A 7,456-nucleotide genomic window follows, 5' to 3' on the forward strand; every position below is an offset into this window, starting at 1 on the left:
ATGAAAAATGTTTATTTCTGTAGTAAAGTAGTATTTGTGAGAATGCTATTTTTCTTTCCTGTTGACTAATATGTATTTTAAAATATGTGGACATTGGCTGAATTTTACATTTCTGGTACTATCATAACTTTCAGGAATCAGTAAGAAGCAGGTAGCTCATAAAAGTTTTCTTAGATGATATTTCAAAGCAGCAGCCTTGGGATAAGCTAAAGCAGCACAAAGAGATCGTAATGTGCTTTGATAGAAATGGATATGGATTTGAGTTAGAAAAGGGTCAACAGTCAAGGAAAGCAGAAAATGAAGTCAAGTCGCAGGGCTGTAGGTGGTGTCTCTGTAGGGAAAAAGCTGAGGGACTCAAAAAAAAAAAACCCAAAGATGTCTGAATTAATATTTTTGCTGTAATATATAATAATATATACTTCATTGACTCAAATTTTTGATATCATTGTCTGCCTCATTCACAAAATTGGAATGAAAAAGTGGCATGTTTAAGAAGTTAAAGTATCAAGATTATATTAAAAGGGAGAAATTAGGGGAAAATATATATATCTCCAAAATATCCATATATATTAGGAACATTGTTCAGTTCCTCAGTATGTAAGAAAAAAAACTTAAAGATAACTGTATTAAAGATTTTAAAAGTAGGTGAGCAGAAGAGACTGGAGGAATTGGGGGAATCAGGTAAATGACTTCTGATGAATACTCAGGATAGAATCTTCTCCTTAATTGGGTTTCACTGTGTCCTATCTTACTCGTTTTGAATTATTGGATTTCCGAATCTGTGTGCAGTTTTCACATCTGGATTCTTTGATGAGTGCTTTGCATTTAATCTAGCAGGCAACAGGGCACCCAGGAAAACCTTTGAGGCACGAGGATTCATGTATAATAGACTCGCACTTGTTTTTAAGGTAAAATAGAAAGTGTCTTTCTGAATATTTGGAATATAGAAAAAGTGAAACATTTGAGAGATTAATTCTTTTTCCCCTTGCTTTGTAGCAGCATGGAAAGATACCACTATCATTTTCCGAAAGAAAAAAACATCATTCTCTATTGAATGGAATGATAGAATTACAAAGAATACCCATCATTCCTTCAGTGTGGAGGACAGGTTTTCCCGGCTGTATCCCCTTGCCAGAAAATTTCTGGTTGAGTTAGGGCAGTGGTGCAGAGAAACGGGCATGTTCTCCCGGCATGTAGTCCCACTCTGGGACAGAAGACAGCTGCTTTTAATCTTTCTGTGGTGGAGCTCTGTAAAGAAAGAGACAGAGAGACCGGGAGAGCAGGAAGGAAAGGAGGGAGGAAAGAAAAAATTTAAAAATAAATTTCTGCTTTGAGGGAATTAGTGTTTGAGAAAATTAATTGGCACGTCAGAGATGTTTACTAATTCCTCTTCTTTAAAACTCTATTAATAAACACTGGTGCAAATAGACTTGAATACCAATTTTTTAAATACCTGGATTTTAAAATACAACAAAACTTTTCTCCTGTGAGCACAACGATCAAATCAAACATGATGTACCATCGATCTAGCTTATAACTGCCATTCCTCTTTCCAGGCCAGAGTTTTAAATTAGTGGCAAATATCCTACAAGGAACCCGATTAACTGGTTTCTTATCACAATAGGGATTAAATACTCTTGGACAACCTGTTTGTTTCTTATGCCTGGCAAACCGCTACTGAGATGTGTCTTCCTATTAATAACTAGACATTGCTCTTTTTGGACTGTAGTTCCCCTGCTCAAGCTAGAAAATCCACTTGTAATCCAGTTCCTCAGTCTACTTGTTTCTCTTCAGATTTCACTCCCCAGGACAACGGCAGCCTCTCTCTAGCCAAAACTTGCTCTATCTCTTTTGCCCCTGAGAGAGCATACCACCGCACCGACTTCAGAGGATTTCAAATGTATCTTCTTAAAAAACACTTTTGATGAGAAGGATCTAAGATTTCTTGTGTTCATGCTGAAATTTTGTCAGATATATATTCTTTTCTATAGCTATAGGAAAAAAAATCCAGCCAACTAGAAAATGGATAGACATATGTAATCCTTCCATTTGGGGGAAAAAAATTGAATGTATGTTTCTCAATTTAACTCACCAACCTTGTCAAAATGATGCGTCTCATGATTCTCTAAACATACACTTACACATACACACAAGCATATATTTTATAGCACTCCATAGGAGTAGTAATACTCCAGAAAGAATATATATCCTCATCGGTTATATTTGGTATACTGTACTGAACCAAAATGGGGATTTGGTGGCCCACCATCACCAATAGGCAAATTTTGGAGGCAGAGGTTGGTGAGAAAGGAAAGAGGTCTTTAGTCAAATGCTACACAATCTGGGAGAATGGCAAACTCTTAACTCAAAGCCCATCCCCTCCAGGAAAACCAGAGAAATCCCAGCCACCCTCAGTCAGGCCAAAACCAAAGGCAGCGTGGAGATTTCCTTCTTCCCTTCTAAATACCACCCCTTGGGAACCACAGTCAGCTGCTGAGTGGTCATCCAGGCAGCTCGCTTTTCTCTCAGCCATTGTCAGCTTCAGACTCCCTCCTGGAGCCCAGATATGGGGCCAGTGCCACCAGTGGCCATGTGACCTCCAGGACCAGAAGGTCCCACGAATGTACCTGCCAGTATGTCACAAGGTGGGTAAGAGCCCTGTCCCTTCCTTCCCTTGGGTCTGTATTTGTCTTCCCATGTGTGTTGGACCAGGTGCTCTCTTAACCCAAACTTCTACACAATCTGGGAGGGCCCATCCTCCAAGCAATCTTTTCTCTTCCCCAGGCTAGAGAGACTGGCAGGCTTCTTCAGTGTAGCACCTCACCCTGCCACCGTCCTGATCTCTATGGTACATGTGCCTGCCTTCCTCTGGTCCCACCCCCAATCAGGAACTGGAAGAGGGTAGGAGGGCTTCCCCCTCCTATCCAATTATCTCACTAGCCTTGCCTGTGCTCCTTGCAATCCTTCCTCCTGTTACCCTCTTGCTGGGGCCAGGGGATCTGCCACCAGGCAATTGGTATCAATACTCTGACAAACACATCCTAACAATTTGGTCAGATACACAGGCAGCCAGTTCTGCAGTAATGTAGTAATAGACAAAGATGGAACCATAATTTTGCTTATAGGCATTATATGACTCTGGGGTTGGTAGGTAGATAATGCAATTACTCCTACCACGCAGGAGTTCTCAGGCACAGCCGAACATGATGAGGTGACTTCAAATGTAATTGAATACTATAAACCCTTCTGAAAATGAGCAGTATTCTCCATGTTGGAGTTTTCCTTCCGAGGAAGTCTGAGAAACTGATACAAGAGTCAGAACTGGTGGAAATTTTAAGAAATAAAGAGAGGAAAGGTAAAAATTGTTCTAAAGAAACATGTAAACCTATTACTTGGGAATAATAGTTCTAAGTCATGAGGTATCAGAGCCTTTTAATAGCAGCAGTGGGAGTATGAAACAAGGCAGTAATTTTAACTTAAAATGCCAGCAGTATATAATGTGAACGCCAGCTACCACAGCAGTGGTCATGGGAACCTTTCACTTCAAAATTACAGCAGCACCTGCTGCAAAAGGTGTGAGCATGACTTCTGACATGCAGCTTTCACCAGCTCACACACCCCACTCCTGCACCCTTTCCCACCCTTTTCCTCCTCCTGTCTTGACAAATGGTCATCCTTTCCCAACATGGTTGACGGAAACATAATTTTATTATTGATTGTATTCAAACAATTTCTTAGTTTTACAACTCAATTTTGGTAATATCAAGCAAACATTTAAGATTGTTTTCAAATTTGAAAATATTTTATTGTTTCTTAGGCAACCTATAGATTTTTCCCAAAGGAAGTCTGGTGACGTGTGTTTCAAATTATGGCTCTGCTATTACTCACTTACCTCCAGCGCTAAGCACTCTGGAAATTATGCTCACCTCACAGCACAACCTTTGGCCCCACCCCTTCACCTCACATTGCTAGTGACTGCAGGTCAAGGGTAGGAAGACTCCCAGAGTCATTTCTTTACCAACACAACTAATAAAAACGTATCTACACACAGAAGGGCTACATGCCCAGAATTACATCCCACTAAATAGAAACAAAAAATATCACTCGTGGAGTTGTCCCTCAGCTGAATTCCACTGTTGTTCCGAGGCCTCTTGCATAAGCAAGATCGCAATAGAGGAAAAGTTACAGTGGGAAGAGGCAGTGATATTAACTGGTTTTGCTAAAAGTATTTTCCTTTTGTAATCTTTCAAAAATATATAACCCTGTGAACACATAACAAGTGTGCTTCCTGGGGCCTGTGTCTTTGAAGCCTGTGCTTCATCTCTTCTGTGTGAGCACTGCACCTTTTAGCTCTCAGTTGTGTAGGGGAGAAAAAGTACTTTTTGCTCCACCCTTCTAGGTCCTTGGCTGAGAACCTTCTGTAATAGAAGACAGATTAACAAGAGAAAGACAAAGAGAAGTTTAGTAACATGCACACCTCTTATATGCATAGGAAACACCCAGGGAAAAAGCAACTCCCTGTAATGGCCTCAGCCATCACCTCCAGTACCATCTCCAGCTAAACACGAAAGATGCGTGGGGTGCAGGGAAAGTCAGTTATGGGAGGTATCAGGAAAAGCACAGTAAACAAGGATAAGAGTTTCCACTGATTTAATCATCCTCCCATTCCTGGTACAGACAGAAAAACACCCTAAAAAATGGAGGGTTCCCTTATAAATGTACATTTTTCTTACGTGGGTAAACTTTCCTCCATTTTCAGAGTTTCTCCTGTGTCTGCCGTTTCTTAAAAAGTAACCATATCAAAATAATGAATGTGCTAAAGAGGTATATTTGGGGGTGTTACACGTTGGTCCCCTGCAGTTAATATTAAAGCTTTACATTCATTGTAGGCTTTGGTAGACGTCCTCCTGACTTACGCAGGCCAGTTCCTGATGCCTAAAACCAGACTGGAGCTTCAGCGTGAGCTCTGTGAAGGCAGAGTCTTAGTGCTGCTCCTAACTCTGCTCCCACTGCCTGCAGATGTTTGGTGTTATTAATCTACACCAGAAACTATGAACACATGAATGAACTGTTTCTACCTTAATTTCAATTCAAAAGTACCTGGTTCTCTGAAGTTCATTTATGTATTCCCCTCTATTAAATCCTTCTGAAATAAAGGCAGACAACTGTATTTGAATAACAATAAAAATTTAAAAGAAGAAAAAAAATCCTTCTAAAATAATACTTGTAACTAAATGATGTTTCACCTAACAAGTACAGGATTGCTTAGAGATACATTCTTATGAGGTCTTTCCATTCTCACCACAATCATGGAAAACCTGCAAAGTAAAACTTACTTGTAGGCAAGGATGAATGTTAGTATTAAAGATACGTATCTAGAATTCTGTGGAGAACAATAATACCACAATTCAAGGTTGTCAAAAGAAAGGGAAATGTAACTAAAGTCCATCTTTACCTTTTTCTCAGTCACTTTTAGGTCTTTGAAGCTGTGAAATTACATTTCTTGATGTCTCAAAAAATCTGGGAGTTAAATTCTCATCTACTTTTAACATCGAAGAATATTAAGGCTGAGAAAAATTAAGTGACCTGCTCAAGTTTTCAGTGAGTACGTAATGAAACTAAAAATCTTGCCGAGGACTTTGGTTTCTAAAGCTGTGATCAGGCTCCCTGCCCTAAATGAAACCATGTGTGTGGTGTGACGAGCAAATTCTTTCATGTCTTCAAGTCTATGTTAAATATATGTTCTTAGGCAATTAATAAAGTGAACTATAGATGGCTTATTCCTTCTGACTACGCTCTTTACTTTTTATAAGGACATCCTCTTTATTCAGAGGGCTCTTAATATTAATTTGGGGGAAGATATCTTCAATAGTGTATCTGTTACATTAAACCTAATGGAGTGTTGTTTGTTTGTTTGTTTTTATCAGTATAGAAGTCTTTTTTTTTTCCACACCTGTCATGCCATGAATTCATAGGGAATGGGTTCCCACAGCTCAGGCTCCTTCCCATTAGTTCTCACAAAGTGCTTCTCTGGGTGGAGCAGGCTGATGTTTCAGTTGAACCCAGGTGCCTTTCTCCTTGGCTTCCTTCTTTTTCTGATCATTTTTCTTCACACGTTTCAGGAAGCTATCTCGGCTCTCAGAGTACTCAATATGCTCAATTCATACATGAATTCTCTTGGCAAGAATCTTGCCCTTAACTTGTTTGGTTATGACAATGCCCACCGCGTGCTGGGTGACACTGTAGACTCTCCCAGTTTTGCCATGGTGACATCGGTGGGGCATTCCTTCTGAACAGTGCCCATTCCCTTGATGTCTACAATACCACCTTTCTTGTAGATTCGCATGTATGTAGCCAAAGGACGAACTCCATGTTGTCTGAAAGGCCTAGAGAACATATAACGGGTACCTCTCTTCTTTCCCTTTGTGTTAGTCATTTTGGCAAATTACTGGAAGATGGTGGTTCCTGCCAAAAAGAAGTAAACCTAATGGAGTTTTAAATTGCAGGCTAAGATAAGAGATTTCATTAGCAGATAATAAGTGGAAGGCACAAACAAAAGAGGGAAATCAAGGAGGGAGGAGGGAGGAGAGCTGAAAGCCACCATGGAGAAAAGAAGTGGAAAGGAGGAAAGCACAGGAGACCAATGGAAACAGGCTAGATAACTTTAGTCATAGCCACAGATCTCCAGAGGAGATTATCCAAAAAATAATCACAAATGTAACATGTTAACATAAAACTACAGTCTCAAAAATGTTTTCTCTCAATCTACTAAGATTAACAGCTGGAAGGAGGAAGAAAACATACATTTCCCAAATGTAAGTGGATGATGTGCATAAAATAAAGATCACACTGGCGTGAGTGATCAAAGAGGCAAGCGAAGCTAAGAACACAGCGGATGGAGCAGAACTGCAGCTCTGCCTTCCCAGTCAGGGTCTGCTGACTTCACGCCCACAGGATTTTCACTCCTCAAAGTAAAGGGCCAGAGCCATCATTCCCTGCAGAACCATTGGAGAAACTGAGGCCAAGTGTCTTCTCTTTTCATTGAGTTATATGGCCTTTTAATTGTTTACATTTACTATGTGTTTGGTTTAATTGCAATTAAATTCCAGACATGCAAATATACACACATATGCATAATTTTTAGGAACAAAAACAGGGAGCACTTCATTGATTGAAAATTGACCTTACCAGCCAGTTACTACGACTCTTCAGGCAAACTTCAATGAATGCAAGAGAGGGTATGTGTCCTGTGCATAAACTCTAACCATCTTACATTTTCTCCATGCTCTACAACTCACTGAAGGATGAGCTCAGTAACTTTTCACCAGCAGCCTGAAAGACCCCAGAGATCATGTTAGGGTAAACTAAATCAATGAAAATTGTGTGCGCAAAATCCTCTCCTACCCCATGGTACTTGCGTTATATGCATTTTATTGAACGCTGTGACAAATCATTT

General features: G+C 40.0%; 1 pseudogene; it reads right to left on the reverse strand.

The window, feature by feature from the left end:
- Positions 1-5,956: 5,956 nt before the first annotated feature.
- Positions 5,957-6,453, reverse strand: LOC112303478 (large ribosomal subunit protein eL21-like; annotated as a pseudogene).
- Between the last annotated feature and the right edge of the window lie 1,003 nt (positions 6,454-7,456).

The sequence above is a fragment of the Desmodus rotundus genome, chromosome 5 (assembly GCF_022682495.2).
Source record: "Desmodus rotundus isolate HL8 chromosome 5, HLdesRot8A.1, whole genome shotgun sequence".
Taxonomy (NCBI): domain Eukaryota; kingdom Metazoa; phylum Chordata; class Mammalia; order Chiroptera; family Phyllostomidae; genus Desmodus; species Desmodus rotundus.